This window comes from Coregonus lavaretus (genome assembly GCF_964263955.1).
Source record: "Coregonus lavaretus genome assembly, chromosome: 9".
Classification (NCBI taxonomy): Eukaryota; Metazoa; Chordata; class Actinopteri; order Salmoniformes; family Salmonidae; genus Coregonus; species Coregonus lavaretus.
In genome coordinates, this window is record NC_139996.1 from 30,709,231 (window position 1) to 30,722,859 (window position 13,629).

Consider the following 13,629-nt stretch of genomic DNA (forward strand, 5'->3'; position numbering starts at 1 on the left):
GAAGCTGCCTCCTCTCCTTGTTCAGGCAGGCTTTGGCATTCATCGTCACCGGCCTTCTAGCCACTGTTGCTCCTCATCTCATCATTCCATTTGTTTTGTCTTGTTTTTACACATACCTGGTTCATATCCCCTCATCAGTACCTGTATTATTCCCTCTGCCCCCCATGTCTTTGTGTGTGATTGTTTTCATGTAGAGGTGATGATAGCTCGGTGGAGCTTTATTGTATTGTATCGCCTTGATATTCACCCGTGTGCTTTGTTTTCTCCAGTGTGCCGTTATACCGCACTGTAGTGTTTTACGCATTGCTGCGTACCGCTGTATTTGCTGAATTAACCGTTTATTCTGTGATTTACCCTTCTGCGCCTGACTCTGTCCAAATCACCCGCTACAATACCCCTTACATTCAATAACTGGTTGTGCCGCCTTTAGCTGCAATGACTCCAACCAAACGCTTCTTGTAGGTGTTGATCAGTCTCTCACGTCACTGTGGAGGAATTTTGGCCCACTCTTCCATGCAGAACTACTGTAACTCAGCACCATTTGAGGGTTTTCAATTATGAACTGCTCGTTTCAAGTCCTGCCACAACATCTCAATTGGGATTACGTCTGGACTTTGACTAGGCCATTCCAAAACTTCAAATTTGTTGCTTTAAAGGCATTTTCATGTAGACTTGATTGTGTGTTTTGGATCATTGTCTTGCTGTATGACTCAGCTGCGCTTCAGCTTCAACTCACAGACGGATGGCCTGACATTCTCCTGTAGAATTCTCTGATACAGAGCAGTATTCATGGTTCCTTCTATTAAGGCAAGTTGTCCAGGTCCTGAGGCAGCAAAGCATCCCCAAACCATCACACTACCACCCCCATGCTTGACCGTTGGTATGAGGTTCTTACTGTGGAATGCAGTGTTTGGTTTTCGGCAGGCATAATGGGACCCATGTCGTCCAAAAAAGTTATACTTTTGACTCATCTGTCCATAGAACATTCTTCGAAGAGTCTTGATGATCTTCCACGTGCTTTTTGGCAATATTGAGTCAACTTTTTGGATGACATGGGTCCCACATTTACAGAGTTGAGCATATATGTCTCAGATGAGGAGGGAATGGTTGTTCCTTGTCTCTCATGACAATGTGTTTGTCAGACTCCTGAGCCAGCCTGCAGTAGGCTCTACCTGTGAGGTTATTGAGAGGCTATACGCCAGCACCAAACAGACCCAACTGCTCCTATGCTCTGTGTGTGGGGTGTATGAGATGGGAGCCAGGACAACCAGCAGCCTGGCAGTGTGAAGCATCCAGCCTGCCATTGACCAACTGGAGACTCAGCGTGAGTACATTGATCCCCTGCTTTAGTGCTAACTGTCGTCAAATACTGCACTGCAAACATTTTTTGAAAATCACCTTGCCTCAAGGCATATAGAGAGTCTGTGTAATCAGTTTGTTCTTAACCATACAATCAGCTACTACAGTACCATACAGTCTATACTGCTACACATTGCAGTAACGTTAAGTGATTATATGATGTTCATCTTACTGCATTGCAGTAACTTGAACATACTGTACCTCAAAATGAATCATTCAATACATGTTGATGCTGTGAAGTCCAATAGATGAAAAGGAGTAAATTAACTCATATTCTCACTGAGAGGGTTTGCTGTTTGTTTGATTATCTTTAGCTGTACTGTTGAGTCTGGGAATTACGCCTGGGCTAGGGCCAGCCCTTCACAAAGCCAGTTCTAGTGGGCTGAGCCAGGTCTAGCAGACTTGGACAGTTTCTATTTTCTACTCTTTTATGGGCAGAAACAACAAAAGTAAAAACTTCACAACATATGACGTTTATATCAATACATTGCAGTAAAGTGGGAAAAGAAGAGCGTCAACCAATTGACGTTTATGTCAACCATCCTTCACCCCCTCCACCCTCTCCCCCACTCATTTTCTCCCTACTCTCTCTCTCTCGCCCTTCCTCGCTCCCTCCCTCTCTTGCTCTCTTCTGGAAAGGGCTACAAGACCATCGCCAAGCAGCTTGGTGAGAAGGTGACAACAGTTGGTGCGATTATTCGCAAATAGAAGAAACACAAAATAACTGTCAATCTCCCTCGGCCTGGGGCTCCATGCAAGATCTCACCTCGTGGAGTTGCAATGATCATGAGAACGGTGAGGAATCAGCCCAGATCTACACGGGAGGATCTTGTCAATGATCTCAAGGCAGCTGGGACCATAGTCACCAAGAAAACAATTGGTAACACACTACGTCGTGAAGGACTGAAATCGCAAGGTCCCCCTGCTCAAGAAAGCACATATTCAGGCCCGTCTGAAGTTTGCCAATGAACATCTGAATGATTCAGAGGAGAACTGGGTGAAGGTGTTGTGGTTAGATGAGACCAAAATCGAGCTCTTTGGCATCAACTCAACTCGCCGTGTTTGGAGGAGGAGGAATGCTGCCTATGACCCCAAGAACACCATCCCCACCTCTCTGCCTCCTTCTTTCCACTCCTCTCCTCTTTTGACCTCACCCTCTCACCGTCCCCCCCTACTCACAAGGCAGGCAATACGCTTGACCTCATCTTTACTAGATGCTGTTCTTCTACTAATCTCACTGCAACTCCCCTCCATGTCTCCGACCACTACTTTGTATCCTTTTCTCTCTCGCTCTCCTCCAACACTACTCACTCTGCCCCTACACAGATGGTCATGCGCCGTCGCAACCTTCGCTCTCTCTCTCCCGCTACACTCTCCTCTTCCATCCTATCATCTCTTCCCTCTGCTCAATCCTTCTCCCTCCAATCTCCTGATTCTGCCTCCTCAACCCTCCTCTCCTCCCTTTCTGCATCCTTTGACTCTCTATGTCCCCTATCCTCCCGGCCGGCTCGGTCCTCCCCTCCAGCTCCGTGGCTTGATGACTCATTGCGAGCTCACAGAACAGAGCTCCGGGCAGCTGAGCGGAAATGGAAGAAAACTAGACTCCCTGCGGACCTGGCATCTTTTCACTCCCTCCTCTCTACATTTTCTTCATCTGTTTCTGCTGCTAAGGCCACTTTCTACCACTCTAAATTCCAAGCATCTGCCTCTAACCCTAGGAAGCTCTTTGCCACATTCTCCTCCCTGCTGAATCCCCCCCCCCCCCCCCCCCCCTCCTCCCTCTCTGTGGATGACTTCGTCAACCACTTTGAAAAGAAGGTTGACGACATCCGATCCTCGTTTGTTAAGTCAAATGACACTGCTGGTCCTGCTCACACTGCCCTAACCTATGCTTTGACTTCTTTCTCCCCTCTCTCTCCAGATAAAATCTTGCGACTTGTGACTGCAGGCCGCCCAACAACCTGCCCGCTTGACCCTATCCCCTCCTCTCTTCTCCAGACCATCTCCGGTGACCTTCTCCCCTACCTCACCTCGCTGATCAACTCATCCTTGACCGCTGGCTATGTCCCTTCCGTCTTCAAGAGAGCGAGAGTTGCACCCCTTCTCAAAAAACCAACACTCGATCCCTCTGATGTCAACAACTACAGACCAGTATCCCTTCTTTCTTTTCTCTCCAAAACTATTGAGCGTGCCGTCTTTAGCCAACTCTCTTGCTATCTCTCTCAGAATTACCTTCTTGATCCAAACCAGTCAGGTTTCAAGACTGGTCATTCAACTGAGACTGCTCTTCTCTGTGTCACGGAGGCTCTCCGCACTGCTAAAGCTAACTCTCTCTCCTCTGCTCTTGTCCTTCTAGACCTGTCTGCTGCCTTTGATACTGTGAACCATCAGATCCTCCTCTCCACCCTCTCCGAGCTGGGCATCTCCGGCGCGGCTCACTCTTGGATTGCGTCCTACCTGACCGGTTGCTCCTACCAAGTGACGTGGCGAGAAGCTGTCTCCGCACCACGTGCTCTCACCACTGGTGTCCCCCAGGGCTCAGTTCTAGGCCCTCTCCTATTCTCGCTATACACCAAGTCACTTGGCTCTGTCATATCCTCACATGGCCTCTCCTATCATTGCTACGCTGACGACACACAACTAATCTTCTCCTTTCCCCCTTCTGATAACCAGGTGGCGAATCGCATCTCTGCATGTCTGGCAGACATATCAGTATGGATGACGGATCACCACCTCAAGCTGAACCTTGGCAAGACGGAGCTGCTCTTCCTCCCGGGGAAGGACTGCCTGTTCCATGATCTCGCCATCACTGTTGACAACTCCGTTGTGTCCTCCTCCCAGAGTGCGAAGAGCCTTGGCGTGACCCTGGACAACACCCTGTCGTTCTCCGCTAACATCAAGGCGGTGACCCGATCCTGTAGGTTCATGCTCTACAAAATTCGGAGAGTACGACCCTGTCTTACACAGGAAGCGGCACAGGTCCTAATGCAGGCACTTGTCATCTCCCGTCTGGATTACTGCAACTCGCTGTTGGCTGGGCTCCCTGCCTGTGCCATTAAACCCCTACAACTCATCCAGAATGCCGCAGCCCGTCTGGTGTTCAACCTTCCCAAGTTCTCTCACGTCACCCCCCTCCTCCGCACACTCCACTGGCTTCCAGTTGAAGCTCGCATCTGTTACAAGACCATGGTGCTTGCCTATGGAGCTGTGAGGGGAACGGCACCTCCGTACCTTCAGGCTCTGATCAGTCCCTACACCCAAACGAGGGCATTGCGTTCATCCACCTCTGGCCTGCTGGCTCCCCTTCCTCTGCGGAAGCATAGTTCTCGCTCAGCCCAGTCAAAACTGTTCGCTGCTCTGGCACCCCAATGGTGGAACAAGCTCCCTCACGACGCCAGGACAGCGGAGTCACTCACCACGTTCCGGAGACATTTGAAACCCCACCTCTTTAAGGAATACCTGGGATAGGATAAAGTAATCCTTCTACCCCTCCCAAAATCTGTGGAGGGAGCTGAAGGTTCAAGTTGCCAAACGTCAGGCTCGAAACCTTGATGACTTGGAGAAGATCTGCAAAGAGGAGTGGGACAAACCCCTCCTGAGATGTGTGCAAACCTGGTGGCCAACTACAAGAAACGTCTGACCTCTGTGATTGCCAACAAGGGTTTTGCCACCAAGTACTAAGTCATGTTTTGCTGAGGGGTCAAATACTTATTTCCCTCATTAAAATGCAAATCAATTCATAACATTTTTGACATGCGTTTTTCTGGATTATTTTTTTGTTATTCTGTCTCTCACTGTTCAAATAAACCTACCATTAAAATTATAGACTGATCATGTCTTTGTCAGTGGGCAAACGTACAAAATCAGCAGGGGATCAAATACTTTTTTCCCTCACTGTATGTATACTGTAGCTAAGAATGTAATACTAAGTGTATGTTGTGTAGTAAGATGTTAGTAGCCCATGTGCCTCACCCTAATAATTTGGTCTGTTTACCCCTCTTAATTTCGCCTACTGTTCTGACTTGTGGTGCACATGTAGCCTATAACCTGTTTTAGAGAAATGTAATCATCAAATATTGTAAGAGCTTTCATTGTCTGCTTATATGCCCCCTTTATTTATCCTATGTTTCTGACTTGGTGTACAGGGAGAACACTGTAAGAACGGCCCTGAATTCTGTCGCTGTACATTTCAAAAGTGCCCACTTTTTTTTTTTTGCCCCACCAAGATTTACATGCTAAATTCGCCACTGCTCTCTTCTATTAATTACTTTCCTCTCTCCCCTCTCTTTCCCTATCCCTGTCTCTCTCCCACTCCTTCACTCTCCCCCTTCCCACACTCTCCCTCCTCCCCATTCCCTCCCTCCCATCGCTCTCTCTCTCTCTCTCTCTCCCCCACCTCCACCTCTCTCTCCTCTCTCCCACCTCCACAGACTGGATATTGACGCATAGAAGTCAATGCATTGCATTCATTGTAAAAATATATGCATGAAGGATATTAACGTATAGGTTTGTGTCAATAGATTTGACTAATACGTCAATACAATGCATTCACACCAAAAAAGTTGGTGATAAAGCTGCAACATGTAAATTGGTGAAAGACCGGGACGGACGGACGGACGGACAGACAGACACTGACCTCTGTGACAGTTTTCTGCCATTGTTCCTACTCCTTTGAAAACAGCAGCTATGACTCCCATACTGAAGAAACAAGGCCTGGACTCTGAGCTCCTCACCAACTACAGGCCTATCTCAAACGTCCCTTTCCTCGCCAAAGTGCTTGAGTGGGTGGTAGCATCACAAATCCCAACAACACATGGCCTCTCATTAACTTTTCAAACCTCTCCAGTCGGGCTTCTGGGCTATGCATGGCACTGAAACTGCTTTGGTAAAGGTAGTGAATGACCTCTGTGCTGCTGATGCTGGGAACATCTCCATCCTCATCCTTCTGGACATGTCTGCAGCATTTGACACTGTCTATCATCAGATTTTAACTGTGAACACAGATGTTGCACACAAACACTCACAGATGTTGCACACACACACATACGTTGCACACATACTAATGTCATACACCAAGGCCTAACACAACACGGCCACGAAGGACAGTCCTCTAAAGGCCTACCAACCAATAAAAAGTCATGTCTAACAGCATTTAGTCCATTTCCACTCAATTGACCACCAGAGCAACAACACAAGTTATATCAGGGTTGCCCAACCCTGTTCCTGGAGAGCTACCCTCCTGTAGGTTTTCGCTCCAACCCCAGGTGTTACTAACCTGATTCATCTTATCAACCTGCTAATTATTAGAATCAGGTGTGCTATATTAGGGTTGGAGCAAAAACCTACAGGATGGTAGCTCTCCAGGAACAGGGTTGGGCAGTCCTGAGTAATATAATCTGTGTACACAAAATTCACTGGCCTTTCAGCACCATGGACAGAACCATGGACAACTATAGGCATCAAACAGAGCACAAATTATGCTAATAAATAAACGTCCTTACCTTTTAGAAAGATTTTCTTCTTGTTTTCTTGCTGAGAAGTCCTTGTTTACCTTGGTAAAATCCTACCACGAAGGATGTCGCTTTCAAGGGACATCAGGGTTAAGTGATTATCTTTCCTGATGCATTGTTGATCTCAGTTTATTTTTCACCAAATAAGCTTTGAAAAGCTTTGCGTTGGTCACATATCAACATTAGGAAATATTGACTATAATTTCCTTCGCCTTAAAAGTTGTAGTACTGCCTTAGCAGACGTGTTACCTTCCTCGTTACAGATACATTTTTGTTTTTTACAATGGCGTGGCTATAGCCCAGGTTAGCCCATGCATCAAAACGCCCCTGCTTCTTGGAGTCTCCGGAAACACCCCTTGCCTGGTTCCACTCATATCTATCTGATAGACAGCAGTTTGTCTCCCTTGGCAACTACAGGTCTGCCCCAGCCCCTGTATCACAAGGTGTATTTAGATGCTACCTCTTGGTCAGATCCTCCGTCACTTTGGACTCAGATTTCACTGTTACGCAGATCACACACAAATCTACATCCACACAAACCCTACTCCACCTTGCCACCCTCCTATTTTGTTGTTGACTGTCTCCGTGAAGTTAACTTTGATGAGCAATAACTTTTTTAAACTAAACAACGACAAAACAGAGATCATGCTCATGGGCCCCAACTCCCTCAGCTAGAAACTGGGTCAACATTCGACCCCACTCTGTCATTTGAACCCCATATCCGAAACATCACCAAGTCAGCCTTCTTCCACCTCAAAACATCTCACGATTCAGACCCTCTCTCACTGACCCCACTGCTGAGACTACAACTACAACATATTCAAAATTCAGCTGCACGAGTCCTCACACACACCAGACCTGGGGACCACATAACCCCACCCTCATCAATCTCCACTGGCTCCCAGTTCAATACAGGTTCATCTTCAAATTGCTCATGCTCACCAACAAAGCACTTAATGGACTGGTGCCCACATACCTTACTGACCTCCTGCATCCCTACACTATCACCTGTTCACTACGTTCATTTGACATTGGACTTCTCATCATCCCTCGCACCAGGCTGCGCTCCATGGGAGACCATGCTTTTATCAGTGCCAGCCCCCCAACTTTGGAACTCCCTCCCTCTCCATGTCAGAACCTCACAATCCATACAGATATTCAAGTCCAAACTAAAGACACACCTCTTCACAAAGGCTTACCCGGATTCTCTGTTGTCTTAGCTTTTATCCTGTCCTTATGTTTAGTGTACTTACTTAGTTTAATGTGTGATTTTATAGTTTTTTATCCTGCTGATTATCTTCGCTCTGGATAAGAGCGTCTGCTAAATGACTAAAATGTAAATGTGATGTTACTCTTGGTCCTCTGACCTGTTCTGAGGCTGTGTTTACACAGGCAGCCCAATTCTGATATTTTGTTCATAAATGCATAGTTTGACCAATCAGATCAGCTCTATTATAGTTTTTTATCCTGCTGATTATCTTGTGTATTTAAAGTTACTTTGGGTGTCTTTAAAAGGGCTTAAAATGAAATGTAGTAGTAGTAGTAGTAGTAGTGCAAGACCATTGTGTCCAATGGATGTCAAATTTTTAGGGGAGGCCAATTTACTTCAAATTTCATATGCTGGGTCATGACGGTCCCCCGGTCACAAAATAAGGTCTGTAGGTAATGGTTTTCTATGGAAGAAAAGGCTGTGTTCTCTTTGGAACCACGTTTCCACTGTGAATAGTTAATTTCACATGGTTAGGTGTAGGCTTGCGTTCATTGGGAGTGTCTGCTGAACGATCACATATGTGAATTGTGTTTCTAACCTCAACCGTTCTACCGATGTCACTCAAAAGCACCTTAACTCTAAGTCAGGCTTCAAGTGAGGCGCACCTTTCTGCCATGTAGTGGGGGAGGGTAAAATTAATTTATTGTAAATTGGGTTAGGTTTATGTCTAGGGTTGAGACCCTAACCCTAACCGATCTTATCTAAGCTCTCTCCAAACCCTGACCCTAACCTTCTTGACTAAACCCCAGTGGGGTTGCTGGATAGCCCGAGCTTGTCATGCTAAGGGTTTATAAGTGTGGGCCTGTCTCCTTGGCTCGCCAGTCGTGTAGTGGTGTGCATCCTCCTAGGGGTTTATGACTTGCCTCTTGCACTTCATCTACCACTTGGAGCTCTGTCCCTCATACCTAACCTTAACCTAACAGGCAAGTACGTAGGCAGGCAGACAGGCACAGACAGATTATAACCTCAACCTTAAACCCCCTAACCCTAACCCTAGCTTCGTCTCTACATCTTGGCTCAACCCTAAATATAGCCATAGGGTTAGGGTTAGGGTTAGGGTTGAGGTTTTAGTTAGAGTTGAGCCGGGATGTGGACAAGAAGTTAGGGTTAGTGTAATGGTTAGGGTTGAGCCAAAATGTGTAGATGAAGCAAGAGTTAGGGTTAGAGTTGAGGCTAGGGTTGACCCTATTGACATAAGCACTCATCTGTGACACTCATCTTTTACCATTAACTGCAATGTATTGGCATGAACATCAATTGGTTGACACTCTTCTTTGCCCATTTACTGCAATGTATTGACATACACTGAGTGTACAAAACATTAGGAACACCATCGTAATATTGAGTTGCACCTACTTTTGCCCTCAGATCAGCTTCAATTCGTTGGGGCATGGACTCTACACGGCCTCAAAAGCCTTCCCCAGGGATGCTGGCCCATGTTGACTCCAATGTTTCCCACAGTTGTGTCAAGTTGGCTGGATGTGCTTTGGGTGGTGGACCATTCTTGATACACACGGGAAACGGTTGAGCATGAAAAAACAGCAGCGTTGCAGTTCTTGACACACTCAAATCGGTGCACCTGGCACCTACTACCATATCCTGTTCAAAGGCACTTAAATATTTTGTCTTGCCCATTCTCCCACTGAATGGCACACATACACAATCCATGTCTGAAGGTTTAAAAATCATTCTTCAACATGTCTCCTCCCTTCATCTACACTGATTTGAAGTGGATTTAACAAGTAACATCAATAAAGGATCATAGCTTTCACCTGGTCAGTCTATGTCATTGAAAGAGCAGGTGTTCCTAATGTTTTGTACAACCAGTGTATGTTATTGTGTGCTGTTTATTTTGTGTAGTCTGAGGTTATTGGCAGTGTAAAACATAATGACCTTCTCTAAACTCATTGTATTCTCTAGTTGTTGCTGCCAACAGTCTGGCCTGTAAAGGGCTGGATCATCTTGAGGAGAAGATCCCAGCTCTGCAGTATCCCCCTGAGAAGGCAAGGACGCTCTTCTCTGAGTTAATTTAAAATGCTTGTTATACAACATGACTTCTGCCCCCAATACCTGCCTTTTTTCCATATGTTTCACACAGCTGGCATCTGGCATTGTGGAGGCAGTTACCTCTACAGTGCAGATGGCTAAGGAGGGCATTTCCAGCCCCATCGCTGGCACCTCAGACGGTGCTAAGCATGGCATTCAATGGGCTCCAGCTGACGGCTTTGGTGATGTCCTGAACAGCAAGCCTGTCTGCCTGGCAGGCAGGGGAGGGAGCAGACACTACACTGAACTTGGCTGAGAGTCTGGTCAACTATGTTCTGCCTGAATCCTCTGATGAGAACGGTATACTTTACATTTTTGAGTCATTTAGATCATCTGGTGGCTGGTATAGAGATGGCTATACCATAACAAATGTAATGTTTTTTTCTTACTGTGTTGAGATAAACACAGAATGGGAATATGACAGCTGAACATTTACAGTACAAGGCGATAGTATACTGAAGCTATTTCAACTTTCACCACAAGGTCGCATCCTACAATTGAGAAATAGAACAGTTGGGGCTTACAGCGGGCAAGCTGTAGATCAGTGTTTCCAAACTCACCTCGAGTTCCCCCAATAGCACACATTTTTGTAGTAGCCATGGACAAGCACATCTGATTCAACTTGTCAACTAATCATCATGCCCTCAATGAGCTGAATCAGGTGAGTTTGGATCCTAATGGATCCTATATGGGCTCCCGAGTGGCGCAGCGGTCTAAGGCACTGCATCTCAGTGCTTGAGGCGTCACTACAGACCCCCGGGTTTCGCCGGTGTAGGCCGTCATTGTAAATAAGAATTTGTTCTTAACTGACTTGCCTAGTTAAATAAATAAAAAATAGGATTCTCGCAATCCTATAAGATTTTGTGTCACTTCTATCAGAATCCTATAGGAATCCTATTGGACAAATATTTTCCTATTGGAAATAAAAAGTAATCCTATTGGATCCTATAGGTTTTTGATTGATGAATTAAGGTTACTAATTAGTAAGGAACTCCCCTCACCTGGTTGTCTAGGTCTTAATTGAAAGAAGAAGAAAAAAACTGCAGATACTCGGCCCTCTAAGGAATGAGTTTGACACCCCTGCTCTACGGACTCCCCACCAAAACACTGGACAGACTACAAAATATTAAAAATTCAGCTGCACGAGTCCTCACACACACCAGACCTGGGGACCACATCACCCCACCCTCATCAAACTCCACTGGCTCCCAGTTCAATACAGGTTCATTTTCAAATTGCTCATGCTCACCAACAAAGCACTTAATGGACTGGTGCCCACATACCTTACTGACCTCCTGCATCCCTACACTACCACCTGTTCATTACGTTCATTTGACATTGGACTTCTCATCATCCCTCGCACCAGGCTGCGCTCCATGGGAGACCATGCTTTTATCAGTGCCAGCCCCCCAACTTTGGAACTCCCTCCCCTCCCTCTCCATGTCAGAACCTCACAATCCATACAGATATTCAAGTCCAAACTAAAGACACACCTCTTCACAAAGGCTTACCCGAATTCTCTGTTGTCTTAGCTTTTATCCTGTCCTTATGTTTAGTGTACTTACTTAGTTTAATGTGTGATTTTATAGTTTTTTATCCTGCTGATTATCTTGTGTATTTAAAGTTACTTTGGGTGTCTTTAAAAGGGCTTAAAATGAAATGTAGTAGTAGTAGTAGTAGTAGTAGTAGTGCAAGACCATTGTGTCCAATGGATGTCAAATTTTGGGGGGGGGGGCAATTTACTTCAAATTTCATATGCTAGGTCATGACGGTCCCCCGGTCACAAAATAAGGTCTGTAGGTAATGGTTTTCTATGGAAGAAAAGGCCTTGTTCTCTGTGGAACCACGTTTCCACTGTGAATAGTTAATTTCACATGGTTGGGAGTGTCTGCTGAACGATCCCATACGTGAATTGTGTTTCTAGCCTCAACCGTTCTACCGATGTCACTTTTTCTTGTTTTTTCACATGACCTGTCATTAACAAAACAGGTAGTCTAGTGGTTAAGAGGGTTGGGCTGAATCCCCAAGCCGACTAGGTGAAAAATCTGTCTGTGCCCTTGAGCAAGGCACTTAACCCTAATTTCTACTGTAAGTTGCTCTTATTAAATGGCTAAAATGTAAATGTAACAACAACCACCCCAAAATTAAAAGGAACAGTGACAGAAAATGAGTATTGCATTTGTGTGCTACTTCAGAGGCTTCATCAGTGTAAATGTGCAAATCTGATATGGGTCACATGTAAAACTGAGTGTGGACAGTCAGAAAAAATGATTGGATATAGAAAGAAAATCAGATTTTGGTTTTTAGGGTGGCTGTATAAACACAACCTAAGTGTCTTGACCAGGGAAAACTCCAGGCCCTAGTTATAGGTAGTTTTTCCTGGTGTCACGGTTTCGGCCGAGGCTGCTCCTCTTCCTTGTTCGGGCGGACTTCGGCGGTCGTCGTCTCCGGAGTACTAGCTGCCACCGTTCGATGTTTCTTGTTCTTTTGGTTTTGTCTGTTCATAACACCTGTCCCTTATTTGTGTCTTGATTGTTCCCCTTATTTAGTTTGTGTGTTTGGGTCAGGTGTTATGCGTTATTGTTTTATGTCAGCCTGTGTCAGCTGTATCAGTCTCTCGTGGTTTTTCGAGAGTTTGCACTGCGTGCGCTTCTTTCTTGTTTTCCGCACAGTGTTTCAGTGCGTATTGGTGCGCCACCCGGTTGGGGAGGCTATTTTGTCCATTTTTGGATTTACTAAAGTGTTTAACGTCATCCTGGTTCCTGCGTTTGATTCCACACACTCACACCACTCTGACAGAATAACGCATCGAAATGGAATCAGCAGGAGCGACCGCGCCGACCGCCGATATGGACGAACGTCTTCGTGGTCAGGAGGACCGAATGAACCAGGTCTGTCACGCCCTGGAGAGGGTGATGACCACTCTACACCGATGGGAGACCAGCGGGGTGCCCACACCTCCAACCACCGACCCAGCTCCTGCGGTCAGCCCTCCGGTGTCATCTCCGGAACCCAGTGGGATTCGGCTCTCGCTCCCGAGGGCGTACGACGGCTCCACCGCCGGGTGTCAAGGGTTCCTGCTGCAGGTGGAGCTCTACCTCGCCACCGTACACCCGGCGCCCTCGGGACACGAGAGCGTCTCAGCCCTCATCTCCTGTCTCACCGGCAAGGCGTTGGAGTGGGCCAACGCCGAGTGGAGGAGAATGGACGCCGCAACCACGAACTATGCGGAGTTCTCCCGCCGCTTCCGTGCTGTATTCGACCATCCACCAGAAGGGAAGGCGGCGGGGGAACGTCTGTTCTACCTCCGACAGGGGATGAGGAGCGCACAGGACTTTGCCTTAGAGTTCCGGACCCTAGCGGCTGATGCAGGGTGGAATGAGCGGGCCCATATTGACCATTTCCGCTGCAGCCTCCGAGAGGACGTCCAGCGAGAGTTGGCGT

General features: G+C 46.6%; 1 pseudogene across 1 annotated transcript in view; it reads left to right on the top strand.

Moving 5' to 3' along the window:
• Window positions 1–1,083: 1,083 nt before the first annotated feature.
• The window catches only part of LOC311135326 (perilipin-1-like), a 39,621-nt pseudogene continuing 27,075 nt past the window's right edge, over window positions 1,084–13,629 (top strand). Inside the window, exons 1-3 of the transcript in view lie at window positions 1,084–1,324; window positions 10,060–10,142; window positions 10,238–10,485. The product of the transcript in view is annotated as a perilipin-1-like (transcript). The remainder of the gene's footprint in view (window positions 1,325–10,059; window positions 10,143–10,237; window positions 10,486–13,629) is intronic.